A 17222-nucleotide genomic window follows, 5' to 3' on the forward strand; every position below is an offset into this window, starting at 1 on the left:
CAGCATTTGTCTTTCTTTTGTTATTTCATCATTGTCTTTGTGGGAAAAGGTAAATAATAAAGCAATAAATAAGTTAAAAATAAACACCAGCATCTGCAAAACCAGACCTATCTTGACTTGACTGTGAGACACATCTTCTTGAGGTATATCTGAAGTAGAATCCACTTTCACAATGGCAGTGTGCAGCTAAGCATACAATAGTGACACCTTTTAGGCCTAGATGTTACATATTATTGTAGATTAAAGGAAAATACACATTGAAGTTGATGAGATTTATTATGTACAAAAATTTGGTTTGGAAGATTTTGCAAATACATGCTCCATGAACGGAAACAGCTTTGTCTTTGCATTTGCAAAGTTAGCATGAAGTGCCTAGTCATCTCATAATTAGACAGAGGGGTTATAATGATAGGATGGTGGGAATGCTTAAACACAGTGTGAACGTTAGTCCACTGACATTTTGTGAGCAAAAGGAAGCTTCTGTACAGAATCATTCCATTCACAATAGTGATAATGTTCCTTATGTTACCCCTCCATTTGTTAAATGATTAGTTCAGCCCATTTCCTCTGTCGAGTCTGTTTTCCAACTTCTTTCATCCTCCTTTCCATTCGCTGTTGTTATTGTTGTTGTTGAGGTTGATGATGATGATGATGATGATGATGATGTTCACAAAAGAAGAAAACAAGTGGGACAGGACATTTTTAATCAATAAAAGGGACCAGTGAAGATAACTGACTACTTCCATACATAACAAGAACTAAATATCTTGCATATGCCAGAATAAAATACCTCAAGCTGGATGGCTTAAATAACAGAAAACTATTTTCCCACATTTCTTTATGCTGGAAATCCAAGACCAAGGTTTCAGGAGAGTTGGAGGCTATGAGGAAGAACTTATTTCTTTCTTTCTGGGGTATTTCATCACCAATGAATTGATCATCAACTCCAGATGATTCTGGAAACACAACAGTTTCTAGATCAGAGATTCTAGAAGTGATCATATTTTACCTGAAAAACTGAGCAGGGGTTTGATAACATGAGATCAAATGGTATATATACAGCTATAATCCCATCCTCTGGGGGCAGAAGCTAGATGTTGGTTGTACATTTGAGTGAACATTGTAAAAGGCATCTTTTATCTTCCATCTTTTTTTTATTTTTATTTTTTTTAAGATATGCTTTTTTTTATTAACTTGAGTATTTCTTATATACATTTCAAGTGTTATTCCCTTTCCCGGTTTCTGGACAAACATCCCCCTCCCCCCTCCCCTTCCTTATGGGTGTTCCCCTCCCAACCCTCCCCCCATTGCCGCCCTCCCCCCATAGTCTAGTTCACTGGGGGTTCAGTCTTAGCAGGACCCAGGGCTTCCCCTTCCACTGGTGTTCTTACTAGGATATTCATTGCTACCTATGGGGTCAGAGTCCAGGGTCAGTCCATGTATAGTCTTTAGGTAGTGGCTTAGTCCCTGGAAGCTCTGGTTGCTTGACATTGTTGTACTTTTGGGGTCTCGAGCCCCTTCAAGCTCTTCCAGTTCTTTCTCTGATTCCTTCAACGGGGGACCTATTCTCAGTTCAGTGGTTTGCTGCTGGCATTCGCCTCTGTATTTGCTGTATTCTGGCTGTGTCTCTCAGGAGCGATCTACATCCGGCTCCTGTCGGTCTGCACTTCTTTGCTTCATCCATCTTGTCTAATTGGGTGGCTGTATATGTATGGGCCACATGTGGGGCAGACTCTGAATGGGTGTTCCTTCAGTCTCTATTTTAATCTTTGCCTCTCCCTTCCCTGCCAAGGGTATTCTATTTCCTCATTTAAAGAAGGAGTGAAGCATTCACATTTTGATCATCCGTCTTGAGTTTCGTTTGTTCTAGGGATCTAGGGTAATTCAAGCATTTGGGCTAATTGCCACTTATCAATGAGTGCATACCATGTATGTCTTTCTGTGTTTGGGTCAGCTCACTCAGGATGATATTTTCCAGTTCCAACCATTTGCCTACGAATTTCATAAACTCGTTTTTGATAGCTGAGTAATATTCCATTGTGTATAGATGTACCCCATTTTCTGTATCCATTCCTCTGTTGAAGGGGATCTGGGTTCTTTCCAGTTTCTGGCTATTATAAATAAGGCTGCGATGAACATAGTGGAGCACGTGTCTCTTTTATATGTTGAGGCATCTTTTGGGTATATGCCCAAGAGAGGTATAGCTGGATCCTCAGGCAGTTCAATGTCCAATTTTCTGAGGAACCTCCAGACTGAAATCCAGAATGGTTTTACCAGTCTGCAATCCCACCAACAATGGAGGAGTGTTCCTCTTTCTCCACATCCTCGCCAGCATCTGCTGTCCCCTGAGTTTTTGATCTTAGCCATTCTCACTGGTGTGAGGTAAAATCTCAGGGTTGTTTTGATTTGCATTTCCCTTATGACTAAAGATGTTGAACATTTCTTTAGGTGTCTCTCAGCCATTCGGCATTCCTCAGCTGTGAATTCTTTGTTTAGCTCTGAACCCCATTTTTAATAGGGTTATTTGTTTCCCTGCGGTCTAACTTCTTGAGTTCTTTGTATATTTTGGATATAAGGCCTCTATCTGTTGTAGGATTGGTAAAGATCTTTTCCCAATCTGTTGGTTGCCGTTTTGCCCTAACCACAGTGTCCTTTGCCTTACAGAAGCTTTGCAGTTTTATGAGATCCCATTTGTCGATTCTTGATCTTAGAGCATAAGCCATTGGTGTTTTGTTCAGGAAATTTTTTCCAGTGCTCAGGTGTTCCAGATGCTTCCCTAGTTTTTCTTCTATTAGTTTGAGTATGTCTGGTTTGATGTGGAGGTCCTTGATCCACTTGGACTTAAGCTTTGTACAGGGTGATAAGGATGGATCGATCTGCATTCTTCTACATGTTGCCCTCCAGTTGAACCAGCACCATTTGCTGAAAATGCTATCTTTTTTCCATTGGATGGTTTTGGCTCCTTTGTCAAAAATCAAGTGACCATAGGTGTGTGGGTTCATTTCTGGGTCTTCAATTCTATTCCATTGGTCTATCTGTCTGTCTCTGTACCAATACCATGCAGTTTTTATCACTATTGCTCTGTAATACTGCTTGAGTTCAGGGATAGTGATTCCCCCTGAAGTCCTTTTATTGTTGAGGATAGCTTTAGCTATCCTGGGTTTTTTGTTATTCCAGATGAATTTGCAAATTGTTCTGTCTAACTCTTTGAAGAATTGGATTGGTATTTTGATGGGGATTGCATTGAATCTGTAGATTGCTTTTGGTAAAATGGCCATTTTTACTATATTAATCCTGCCAATCCATGAGCATGGGAGATCTTTCCATCTTCTGAGGTCTTCTTCAATTTCTTTCCTCAGTGTCTTGAAGTTCTTATTGTACAAATCTTTTACTTGCTTGGTTAAATTCACACCGAGGTACTTTATATTATTTGGGTCTATTATGAAGGGTGTCGTTTCCCTAATTTCTTTCTCGGCTTGTTTCTCTTTTGTGTAGAGGAAGGCAACTGATTTATTTCAGTTAATTTTATACCCAGCCACTTTGCTGAAGTTGTTTATCAGCTTTAGTAGTTCTCTGGTGGAACTTTTGGGATCACTTAAATATACTATCATGTCGTCTGCAAATAGTGATATTTTGACCTCTTCTTTTCCGATCTGTATCCCCTTGATCTCCTTTTGTTGTCTGATTGCTCTGGCTAGAACTTCAAGAACTATATTGAATAAGTAGGGAGAGAGTGGGCAGCCTTGTCTAGTCCCTGATTTTAGTGGGATTGCTTCAAGTTTCTCTCCATTTAGTTTAATGTTAGCAACTGGTTTGCTGTATATTGCTTTTACTATGTTCAGGTATGGGCCTTGAATTCCTATTCTTTCCAGGACTTTTATCATGAAGGGGTGTTGAATTTTGTCAAATGCTTTCTCAGCATCTAATGAAATGATCATGTGGTTTTGTTCTTTCAGTTTGTTTATATGATGGATCATGTTGATGGTTTTCCGTATATTAAACCATCCCTGCATGCCTGGGATGACGCCTACTTGATCATGGTGGATGATTGTTTTGATGTGCTCTTGAATTCGGTTTGCCAGAATTTTATTGAGTATTTTTGCGTCGATATTCATAGGGGAAATTGGTCTGACGTTCTCTTTCTTTGTTGGGTCTTTGTGTGGTTTAGGTATAAGAGTAATTGTGGCTTCGTAGAAGGAATTCGGTAGGGCTCCATCTGTTTCAATTTTGTGGAATAGTTTGGATAATATTGGTATGAGGTCTTCTATGAAGGTCTGATAGAATTCTGCACTAAACCCGTCTGGACCTGGGCTCTTTTTGGTTGGGAGACCTTTAATGACTGCTTCTATTTCCTTAGGAGTTATGGGGTTGTTTAACTGGTTTATCTGTTCCTGATTTAACTTCGATACCTGGTATCTGTCTAGGAAATTGTCCATTTCCTGAAGATTTTCAAGTTTTGTTGAATATAGGTTTTTATAGTAAGATCTGATGATTTTTTGAATTTCCTCTGAATCTGTCGTTATGTCTCCCTTTTCATTTCTGATTTTGTTAATTTGGACGCACTCTCTGTGTCCTCTCGTTAGTCTGGCTAAGGGTTTATCTATCTTGTTGATTTTCTCAAACACCAACTTTTGGTTCTGTTGATTCTTTCTATGGTCCTTTTTGTTTCTACTTGGTTGATTTCAGCTCTGAGTTTGATTATTTCCTGCCTTCTACTCCTCCTGGGTGTATTTGCTTCTTTTTGTTCTAGAGCTTTTAGGTGTGCTGTCAAGCTGCTGACATATGCTCTTTCCTGTTTCTTTCTGCAGGCACTCAGCGCTATGAGTTTTCCTCTTAGCACAGCTTTCATTGTGTCCCATAAGTTTGGGTATGTTGTACCTTCATTTTCATTAAATTCTAAAAAGTTTTTAATTTCTTTCTTTATTTCTTCCTTGACCAGGTTATCATTGAGTAGAGCATTGTTCAACTTCCACGTATATGTGGGCATTCTTCCCTTATTGTTATTGAAGACCATTTTTAGGCCGTGGTGGTCCGATAGCACACATGGGATTATTTCTATCTTTCTGTACCTGTTGAGGCCCGTTTTTTGACCAATTATATGGTCAATTTTGTAGAAAGTACCATGAGGAGCTGAGAAGAAGGTTTATCCTTTTGCTTTAGGACAGAATGTTCTATAAATATCCGTTAAGTCCATTTGGCTCATGACTTCTCTCAGTCTGTCTACATCTCTGTTTAATTTCTGTTTCCATGATCTGTCCATTGATGAGAGTGGGGTGTTGAAATCTCCCACTATTATTGTGTGAGGTGCAATGTGTGTTTTGAGCCTTAGTAAGGTTTCTTTTACATATGTAGGTGCCCTTGTATTTGGGGCATAGATATTTAGGATTGAGACTTCATCTTGGTGGACTTTTCCTTTGATGAATCTGAAGTGTCCTTCCTTATCTTTTTTGATGACTTTTAGTTGAAAATTGATTTTATTTGATATTAGAATGGCTACTCCAGCTTGCTTCTTCTGACCATTTGCTTGGAAAGTTGTTTTCCAGCCTTTCACTCTGAGGTAGTGTCTGTCTTTGTCTCTGAGGTGTGTTTCCTGTAGGCAGCAGAATGCAGGGTCCTCGTTGCATATCCAGTTTGTCAATCTATGTCTTTTTATTGGGGAGTTGAGGCCATTGATATTGAGAGATATTAAGGAATAGTGATTATTGCTTCTCGATATATTCATATTTGGAAGTAAGGTTATGTTTGTGTGCTTTCATTCTCTTTGTTTTGTTGCCAAGACGATTAGTTTCTTGCTTCTTCTAGGGTATAGCTTGCCTCCTTATGTTGGGCTTTACCATTTATTATTCTTTGTAGTGCTGGATTTGTAGAAAGATATTGTATAAATTTGGTTTTGTCATGGAATATCTTGGTTTCTCCATCAATGTTAATTGAGAGTTTTGCTGGATACAGTAACCTGGGCTGGCATTTGTGTTCTCTTAGGGTCTGTATGACATCAGTCCAGGATCTTCTGGCCTTCATAGTTTCTGGCGAGAAGTCTGGTGTGATTCTGATAGGTCTGCCTTTATATGTTACTTGACCTTTTTCCCTTACTGCTTTTAATATTCTTTCTTTATTTTGTGCGTTTGGTGTTTTGACAATTATGTGACGGGAGGTGTTTCTTTTCTGGTCCAATCTATTTGGAGTTCTGTAGGCTTCTTGTATGTCTATGGGTATCTCTTTTTTTAGGTTAGGGAAGTTTTCTTCTATGATTTTGTTGAAGATATTTACTGGTCCTTTGAGCTGGGAGTCTTCACTCTCTTCTATACCTATTATCCTTAGGTTTGATCTTCTCATTGAGTCCTGGATTTCCTGTATGTTTTGGACCAGTAGCTTTTTCCGCTTTACATTATCTTTGACAGTTGAGTCAATGATTTCTATGGAATCTTCTGCTCCTGAGATTCTCTCTTCCATCTCTTGTATTCTGTTGGTGAAGCGCGTATCTACAGCTCCTTGTCTCTTCTTTTGGTTTTCTATATCCAGGGTTGTTTCCATGTGTTCTTTCTTGATTGCTTCTATTTCCATTTTTAATTCCTTCAACTGTTTGATTGTGTTTTCCTGGAATTCTTTCAGGGATTTTTGTGTCTCATCTCTATGGCCTTCCACTTGTTTATTTATGTTTTCCTGGAATTCTTTCAGGGATTTTTGTGTCTCCTCTCTATGGGCTTCTACTTGTTTATTTATGTTTTCCTGGAATTCTTTCAGGCATTTTTGCGATTCCTCTCTGTAGGCTTCTACTTGTTCTCTAAGGGAGTTCTTCACGTCTTTCTTGAAGTCCTCCAGCATCATGATCAAAAATTATTGTGAAACTAGATCTTGCTTTTCTGGTGTGTTTGGATATTCCATGTTTGTTTTGATGGGTGAATTGGGCTCCGATGGTGCCATGTAGTCTTGGTTTCTGTTGCTTGGGTTCCTGCGCTTGCCTCTCGCCATCAGATTATCTCTAGTGTTACTTTGTTCTGCTATTTCTGACAGTGGCTAGACTGTCCTATAAACCTGTGTGTCAGGAGTGCTGTAGACCTGTTTTCCTCTCTTTCAGTCAGTTATGGGGACAGAGTGTTCTGCTTTCGGGCGTGTAGTTTTTCCTCTCTACAGGTCTTCAGCTGTTCCTGTGGGCCTGTGTCTTGAGTTCACCAGGCAGCTTTCTTGCAGCAGAAAATTTGGTCTTACCTGTGGTCCCGAGGCTCAAGTTCGCTCGTGGGGTGCTGCCCACGGGCTCTCTGCAGCGGCAGCAACCAGGAAGACCTGTGCCGCCCCTTCCGGGAGCTTCAGTGCACCAGGGTTCCAGATGGTCTTTGGCTTTTTCCTCTGGCGTCCGAGATGTGTGTGCAGAGAGCAGTTTCTTCTGGTTTCCCAGGCTTGTCTGCCTTTCTGAAGGTTTATCTCTCCCTCCCACGGGATTTGGGTGCAGAGAACTGTTTATCTGGTCTGTTTCCTTCAGGTTCCGGCGGTGTCTCCGCATCTTTTTTTTTAAAACCTGCTTATTTGTTTCTCTGTGATTTCAAAATACTTCACATTTCCCATTTTTCCATTTTTCTGGTATAATAAATAATTGCAAACATAGTGACTAAAGACACGTTAAGTTGCCAATAGTTCTGGAAGGCAAAATTAAGGAAGCAACCAAATAAGGTATGGGTGGGAGTTTGGGAGTGGACAATTCTGGGACAAAATTGTCTTTGTCCACAAACTTGAGAAACCAGGCAAATTGTCTGCATCTAAATATGTACAGAGAATAGACATGCATTTCCTTCCAAAGGGCGAAAGTGAAAGGATAAAAGGGGTATCATAAGTCTGAAGAACTTTCAAACCTTAGCGGGACAGGTTCCATCAGATTTTAGGGCCTGAGAATAATTTCCTTAGGTTCCATGTCATGAGCTTCCATTCTACTGCTACTTTAACCTTCTTGGCCCTGAGTGATGGTTCTGACCGAGAAGGTACTTTCTGCTCAGGCCAATGCTTCTATGGCTGAATCCTCAAAGACAATCTTCTTTCATGAATTTCATCCCACTTTTGTCCTTTTTAGTCCATATGAGCAGTGTTTCTACTGATATGAAAGGTTGAAGGAGGGACTGAGAGGCACACACACTGAGAGAGAATGAGAATGAGAATGAGATACAGAGAGAATATTCTCAATACTTCAATTCTTGTTTAACTGGAGGTCATTGTGCCTCAAGAAAAGAAAGAAAAATGAAGAATTGAAGATGCTTTTGAGGATGATATGATTAATATATATACATATATCTATATCTGGAAATCTGGATATATATATATATATATATATATATGGAAATCCTAATATTTCTCGGAAACAAAAGTGCAACTAATGAAATGAGCTTAGGAAACTGCTGGATACAAGCATCAGCAGTAGTTTCATACTTAGCTTATAACAAATATTAAAAACACCATTATTGCATAATACATTATAATAATTTTAAAAGAATTGTGCTAGTTTAAATTTAAGGTGGAATAAATGAAGAAAAGCATCATCTTCACTGATAAGAAAACTGAGTATTATTCAGATATCAGTTTCTGATGAGTGGAGGGGCCCATGCCTATTCTAAGCAATAAAGAGGCTGCAGCAGGTAGGTTTCCTTAGGAATGGGCTACAAAGTGAATTAAGTCTTAAAATATCAGTTTCTCATAAATTATAGATCCAATCATAATGGAAATAGTGCTTTTTGGTTTTCATGAAAATTGGTAAGTGGATTCTAAAATCTACATTAAAATCTAATGGGCCCAGAATAGCAAAAACAATTTTGAAAAAAATAGCATAAAGCCAAAGAATTACTAATGACCTCAAGATTTACTAGAAAGAAAATTTTGTGTCCCATACTAGAGCAAACTGTGGCTGCTAACCATTGCCCAGCCTCCGTGCATGTAGACGGCTAGCACTGAAGTGGGTCACACAGTGAAAAAATATGTTGTGTGCTATCAGTATAGAGATAAATACATAGATCAATGGAATATAACACTTGCCCCTACACTATAAATTTATATTTGAAAAGCCTACAAAATATATTTAGTAAAATATTTGTAATAAATTGGAATGAAATAATATGCACCACATCAAATATCTTATACCAGTTTACTCAAGATTAGAATATTGACAAGCAAAATTTTCTACTAAAGTGGTGGAAAGAATGGATTGTTTTTGATCAATAATTCTAGTTTAAGTGATTTTGGAGACCAAAATATGTCATCACAAATTTTTCATGCCATAGGTGCTATTTTGAGATTATTATTGTACTAACTAGAAGCCACAGGATAAGTTGTAACATCAGAGTATATGTTTCCCTTTTCAAGCTTTTTATTTTTATTTTTTAATTTTGTGTGTGTGTGTGTGTGTGTGTGTGTGTGTGTGTGTGTGTGTGTGTGTGTTTAGGTTTGTGCATGTAAGTGTGATATCTTTATAATCCAAGAGAGAGACTGATCCCTTGATGCTGGAGTGGCCAGACATGGGTGCTGGGAATCAAACTCTGGTCCTACTCCAGAGCACTAAATTTCTTAACCCCTGAGCCATGTCTTCAGTCCCACATGCTAAGCTTCTGCACAGCATTTATTTATAAAGGAAATTTCCATTTGCAAACATCTGTCCTTTTATTGGGGAGACAGAAGGTTTCTAAGGTCCTTCATCAATAGAGAATGCACACACTTAAGTCTGCATAACAAGTATATATATATACATATATATATATATCAAATGTGTATATAAAGTATAACTATGTACATATACTCTTGTTGAGTGCTCGACTCCATTAGTTACATATATCCTCTGCATTGCTTTTACTATCTCTTTCTTTCTCCCATTTTCTTTATTCAACTCACTAACATCATTCTCTCAACTTTATCTACTTTTCACTTTTTCTTTCACTTTTCAAGCTCTTTCTTCTCCCCTTTTAACTTTGTTATATCCTCGACTCCTGAAATTGTGGAAAAGATATTATTAGACAATCACACATATGTCGAATTTAGAGAATGATGGGCAAAATATAGTTAAGTGGACTTTCAGTCTGTGGAGGCACATGAGAAAAATTCCATTTCTGACAAGTTTCTTTACTTTTGCTCCCTGAGTCCTCCATCATCAGTATCCTGCATATTCCGAAGCTTCATTGGATTGAATGTTGGAATAAATGAAGCTATGGTAGATGAGTCTAGAGAAATAGCAGGGGTTGGAGATTTAGCTCAGTGGTAGAGCGCTTGCCTAGCAAGCACAAGGCCCTGGGTTCGGTCCCCAGCTCTGAAAAAAAGAAAAAGAAAAAAAGAAAAAGAGAAATAGCAAAGTTCTTCCTATTGAGGTGTTTGAAATAAACTATTGAACTTAATACATCCTAAAGCTTAGCCTTTATGACAATAAATGGACAAAATATTTTAGGGGCATTACAAGGAAATGAATATAAATGTTCAAGTATGATCTCCCAGCAATATTGTGACTAGAAAAATTAGGTAAAGGAGGAAATGGTCATAACTTTTAAGGATATATAGAGGTGACAAGCACATGAAAATTAGAACAGTGCACCTTTCAACCATAACAAGATGAAACTACCAACTTATCAGAATGGTTAGATTAAGAAAGAGCCATAACACAAATTCTGGGAAGAGATTAGATTTTGGGTCCAAGGTTGCCCTCTTGGGTAAATATCCCAAAGAAATGAAAATTGCTGTTGGTATAGTAACCTACACACTGCTGTTCACATCAGCTTCATTTGTCATAGCCCGAAGTGAAAGCTACCCAAATCATAGTATTGCATATATATGACTTTCTTAAATTAATAGAGCAGTGGTGTTTGGGAAGATTAATGTCTGTTATTTTTTAAGAATATGAGACAAAAATGTGAATGACTCTAAAGAGACCACAGGAAGAAGCTTTGTTGTGATGGAATTGTTGGATATGTGTACTCTGATAGTGGTTATAGGAATTTACACATGACAAAGTCTGTTACACATACAAATACTTCATTCACATATACACAAAAATGTGTATAAGTTTGGAGAAAACTGGTTTGGAATATATGTAGCTCAGTAGCAGAGTTCTTACCTTCTATAAATGAAGACCTGGTGATCTAATCCCTTGCATAGCAGAACAAAGATACAAAATATAGACATCAGAGTAAATGCTATAAATTTCACCAAAGTCATGTAATATTATGTGTATATATATAATGTATATATATATACATGTGTATGCATATATGTTTTTGTATATGTGTGAGATGTTGCATTTAGAACCTAGGGCCTTATGAATATGGGAAATGCTCTATTACTGATATACTTTTAACTTGATACTGTATTCTATTTGTGCAAGATATCACTACTGGCCAAAACAAAAGATTTGCTTGTGAACTAAAGAAAAATACTTCCTGTAAAGATATAATTAACCTTAAAAAGTTATTTTACAATGTATTATTTTAGATTACGTATATTGTAGAGGTATGCACCCATGATTTTAGGTTCTTCAGTGGTAAGAAACAAGCTCTCCCTGAAAATAGAGTTACAGGTGGTTGTGAATCACCAAAACCTGGGAACAAACTGGAACATAGGTCTTCTGAAAGAGCAGTACACACTCATCAGATGGGCCATCTCTCTAGGCACAAAGGGTTAAATTTGCCGCCTCATCCTCATCCTCCCCTTCTCCCTTCCCCTTCCTCTTATTCCTCCTCCTCACCTTCTTCCTCCTCCTTCTTCTCTTCTTCCTCTTCCTCCACTTCTTCCCTTTAGAAAAACCAGAGTGTTACTGTATAGCACTGACTGGCTTGGAGCTTGTTATCTCGAGTAAGGTGTAGTTGCCTCCCCTTCTCTGTCTCCCAAATGTTGAAATTAAATGTGTGTACCACAAAAACAGGTTAAAACTTTTTAAATCTATAATATAGTGTCTTATTTAAGTATATGACAAAGCTGTCCAATGAAATCATGAGACATAATTTTAAGAATTCATATAATTCCTAGTATCCATATAAAAACATAAAAAGAAGTAGGTACAATTCATGATACATTTGACATTGATGCACTCAAGTCATTGTTTTAATATATGATAAACATGAACTGTTTTCAGTAATAAATTCTATGATCTTTTTCCATAACAATTCTTCAAACTCTAGTTTGTATTTTAGCATATAGTATATCTTAGATATAGCTAGCTACATTTCAAGGGTTTAATAGCTACATGTAACTAGTGGTTAATATACATGACAAAGCAAATCTGAAGAATGATGAGAAATTGTTAACCAAATCTTAAAAATCAGGAGTCACAAAGCACAATGTAAATGTTCTGAGTGTAGTTGGGAGAAAACAGTAACATAAGCAACATTTAACAAGTAAAATTTAAAATCGATGAATATATGTAACAAAATGGTAAACAGAGAATCAATATTTAGTACAAAATACTGCTACAACTGAACAAGCAGAGTGATCAAAGGGCATAAATAAATAATTGACTAAAAGGTCGAATATATATATTCACCTGAGAGTTAAAATACATATAATGTAATTTCATTTGAAGGTTTCTATACTTCACAGCAATACTTTGACAAGAGTCTTTGGAATTTGATACTGATGCTCACAGATGTCTTTTGTTTTGAGAGATTCAAACTAAATAAAGGAAGTATTATTCTCCTCTAGAAAGGATTTCAGGATCATGTAGTTCATAACTTCTGATCTTATTGCCAAAAAATATCAGAAATGGAATCTACAAAATCCACTCCTTGTTTCATGCACACCCTCTCTTGCTTTGTCTCAGACAGACATCTGACCAATGTAGGAAATATTTGTTGTGGTGGTACTCAGAATTAGATATTCTATGCTTGTTACCGAAACAAATGGGAGATAATGTGATGAAATTTGTCTAACATAATTTTCTGTTGCAATTACCTTGAAAACTCCAAATAAACAAGCTTTGTATTCCAATGAGAATTAAAATACTCTGCTTTTGCTTTTCTCACTGTAACCAACCAATATCTGATTTGACTTAAGGCCAACGCCACAAGATAGAACCAATACCTTGCTTGATACTGTTTGGGTGCCCAAGAACCAGAGACTATATGGACCAGAGATCCAAGGTAAAACTAAACATGACTGGTAGTTATAAAATGACTGATAAATGAATTCTAATGATATTTGTTCTACTCATGTATTAGTTTCCTCGGGCAGCATATAGGAACAAATAGAGAGACCCACAGCCAGACACTATGCAGAGAGAGAAGGTGGGGTTTGGGAGACCTTGGAACACAGAGATATAAATGGTATGTGTTCATCAAATACATCCCTTCAGGGTTCAGAGAATCCCATGGAAGAAAAGGGAGAAACAGTGTAATAGCCAGAGAAGATGAAAGAATCCAAAAAAAAAAAAAAAAATAAGGCACTATAAATCAACATGAGCAAAGCTCATAAGAACTAACAAAGTCACTGAGGAAAATTTCCTGAACAGAACAAAAATGACTTATACTCTAAGATCAAGATCGACAAATGGGACCTCATAAAACTACAAAGCTTCTGTAAGCCAAAGGACACTGTCATTAAGACAAAATGGCAACCAACAGATTGGGAAATTTTCTTTACCAATATTACATCTGATGAAGGGCTAATATCTAATATATACAAGGAAATCAAGATGTTAAACTCCAGAGAACCAAATAACCCTATTAAAAATGGGGTACAGAGATAAACAAAAAATTCTCAGCTGAGGAGTGTCCGATGTCTGAGAAGCACCTAAAGAAATGTTCAACATCCTTAGTCATCAGGGAAATGCAAATCAAAACAACCCTGAGATTTCACCTCACACCAGTGAGAATGGCTAAGATCAAAAACTCAGGTGACAACAAATGCTGGTGAGGATGTGGACAAAGAGGAACATTCCTCCATTGTTGGTGGAATTGCAAGCTGGTACAACCACTCTGGAAATCAGTCTGGAGGTTCCTCAGAAATTTGGACATTGAACTGCCTGAGGATCCAGCTATACCTCTCTTGGGCATATAGACACAAGATGCCCCAACATATAAAAAAGACACGTGCTTCACTATGTTCATAGCAGCCTTATTTATAATAGCCAGAAGCTGGAAAGAACCCACATGCCCTTCAACAGAGGAATGGATACAGAAAATGTGGTACATCTACACAATGGAATATTATTCAACTATCAAAAACAATGACTTTATGAAATTCATAGGCAAATGGTTGGAACTGGAAAATATCATCCTGAGTGAGGTAACCCAATCACAGAAAAACACACATGATATGCACTCATTATTAAGTGGCTATTAGCCCAAATGGTTGAATTACCCTAGATGCACAGAACACATGAAACTCAAGATGGATGATCAAAATGCAGATGCTTCACTCCTTAAAAGGGGGAACAAAAATATTCATAGGAGGGAATATGGAGGAAAAGTTTGGAGCAGAGGCTGAAAGAACGGCCATTCAGAGCCTGTCCCACATGTGGCCACCAAAACTAGATGAGATTGATGAAGCTAAGAAGTACATGCTGACAGGAACCAGATATAGATGTCTCCTGAGAGACACAACCAGAGCAAGACAAATAGGCAAATGCTAGCAGCCAAACATTGTTCTTTGAATGGGACCCCTGTTGGAGTAGTCAGAGAAAGGATTGAAGGAGCTGAGGGAGCTTGCAACCCCATAAGAAAAACAATGCCAACCAACCAGAGTTCCCAGGGTCTAAACCACCATCCAAAGAGTACACATGGACAGACCTATGTCTCCAGCTGCATATGTAGCAGAGGATGGTTTTGTTGGGCATGGATGGGAGTAGAAGCCCTTGTTCTTGCCAAGGCTGGAACCCCCAGTGTAGGGGAATGCCAGGGTGGGGGGGACAGGAAGGGGAGTGGTTTGGGAGGGAGCACACCCTATAGAAGAAGCGGGGGGAATTGATTAGGAAGCTTATGCACTGGAAACCAGGAAAGGGAATAACATTTGAAATGAAAATAAAAAATTATCCAATAAAAAATATTAAACTGGAAGGCTATAATACAAGCAGAGAAGACCTGGTGCAGATCTGTGTAGGCCTCAAACATGTGGCTTCAGTCTCTGGGAAGGTTTTTTTTTATGTTTTCTTCTTTTTTATTGGATTTTTAAAAATTTATTTACATTTCAAATGTTACCCCTCTATCCCAGTTTCAAGTCCATAAACTCCCAACCCCATCCCCTCTCCCTTCTTCTATGTGGGTGTTCCCCCACCTAACCACCCACCCCTTCCTGCCTCCTTGCCCTGACATTTCCCCTACACTGCAGGGTCCAGTCTTGGCAGACCAAGGGCTTCTCTTCCCATTGGTGCCCAATGAGGCCATCCTCTGCTACATATGCAGCTGGAGCCATGAGTTTAAATGATGGTTTCGTCCCTGGGAGCACTGGTTGGTTGGTATTGTTGCTCTTATGGGATTGTAAAACCCTTCAGCTCCTTCAATCCTTTAACTCCTCCAGTGAGGACCCTGTTCTCAGTTCAATTGTTGGCTGTGAGAGTCGACCTCTGTATTTGGCATGCTCTGGCAGAGCCTCTCAGGAGACAGTTATATCAGGCTCCTATCAGCATGCACTTCTTGGCATCAGCAATATTGTCTGTGTTTGGTGGCTGTATGTATATGGGCTGGATCCCCAGTTGGGGCAGGTTCTGAATGGCCATTCCTTCAGTCTCTGCTCCAAACTTTGTCTCCATATCTTCTCCTATGTTAATTGAGAGTTTTGCTGGCTATAATAGCCTGGGCTGGCATTTGTGTTCTCTTAGTGTCTGTGTGATATCTGCCTGGGGTTTTCTGGCTTTCATAGTCTCTGGTGAGAAGTCTGTTGTAATTCTGATAGGTCTGCCTTTATATGTTACTTGACCCTTTTCCCTTTCTGCTTTTAATAATCTTTCTTGTTTTGTGAGTTTGGTGTTTTGACTATTATGTGACGGGAGGAGTTTCTTTTCTGGTCCAATCTATTTGGAGTTCTGAAGGCTTCTTGTATGTTTATGGGCATCTCTTTCTTTAAGCTAGGGAAGTTTTCTTCTAAAATTTTGTTGAAGATACTTACTGGCCCTTTAAGTTGGGAGTCTTTGCTCCCAACTATATACCTATATCCTATACCTATTATCCTTAGGTTTGATCTTCTCATTGTGTCCTGGATTTCCTGGATGTTTTGGGCTAGGAGCTTTTAGTGTTTTACATTATCTTTGACAGTTGTGTCAATGTTTTTTATGGTATCTTCTGCCCCTGAGATTCTCTCTCCTATCTCCTGTATTCTGTTGGCGATGTTTGCGTCTATGACACCTGTTCTCTTCCCTTGGTTTTTTATCTTCAGTGTTGTCTCCCTTTGTGCTTTCTTAATTGTTTCTATTTCCATTTTTAAATCCTGTATGGCTTTGTTCATTTCCTTTATCTGTTTGGTTGTGTTTTCCTGTAACTCTTTAAGGGATTTTTGTGTTTCCTCCTTAAGGGCTTCTACTTGTTTACCTGTGTTGTCCTGTATTTCTTTAAGGGAGTTATTTATGTCCTTCTTAAAGTCCTTTATCATCATCATGAGATGTGATTTAAAATCCAAATCTTGCTTTTCCTGTGTGTTTGTATATCTAGTATTTGCTTTGGTGGAAGAACTGGGCTCTGGTGATGCCAAGTAGTCTTGGTTTCTGTTGCTTAGGTTCCTGTGCTTGCCTCTCACCATCAGATTGTCTCTGGTTTTAGCTTGTCTTGATGTCTCTGACAAAGCCTTGACCCCTCCTGTAAGACCGTATTTCAGCACTCCTGTAGACCTGTTTTCTTTCAGCTGGATCTGGGTACAGTGAACTGTGGGACCAGGTCAGCTCCTGGAGCAGGCAGAAAGTGAAAGGGGCCTATCCCAGACTGTTCCTGCCTTTGTGTGCTCTGAGAGCTCCATGCAGGTTGCTTGGAGCAAAAGAGTTTGTCTTACCTCTACTCTTAGGGGTGTAGGTGCTCCTAGTGACTGTCTTTCAGCTCTGGGAGCAGGCAGAAACCAGAAGAGTCCTGCCCCTGCTTGCTCCTAGGTTCCTGTATCCAAAGGGCACAGAAGTCACTAATCAGGATCCTTTTGGGCTAGGAATGTGAGCAGAAATTGCCATCTCCCCTGAGCTCTCAGGATTGTCCACACTTCTGAGTATCTGGCTCTTTCCCCAATGTGATTTAGGTACAGAGAACTGTGGGACTGGTTCAGCTCTGGGCATGGGCAAAAGCCACTATTTCAGTATTTTT

The sequence above is a fragment of the Rattus norvegicus genome, chromosome X, assembly GCF_036323735.1.
Source record: "Rattus norvegicus strain BN/NHsdMcwi chromosome X, GRCr8, whole genome shotgun sequence".
In the NCBI taxonomy this organism is placed as follows: domain Eukaryota; kingdom Metazoa; phylum Chordata; class Mammalia; order Rodentia; family Muridae; genus Rattus; species Rattus norvegicus.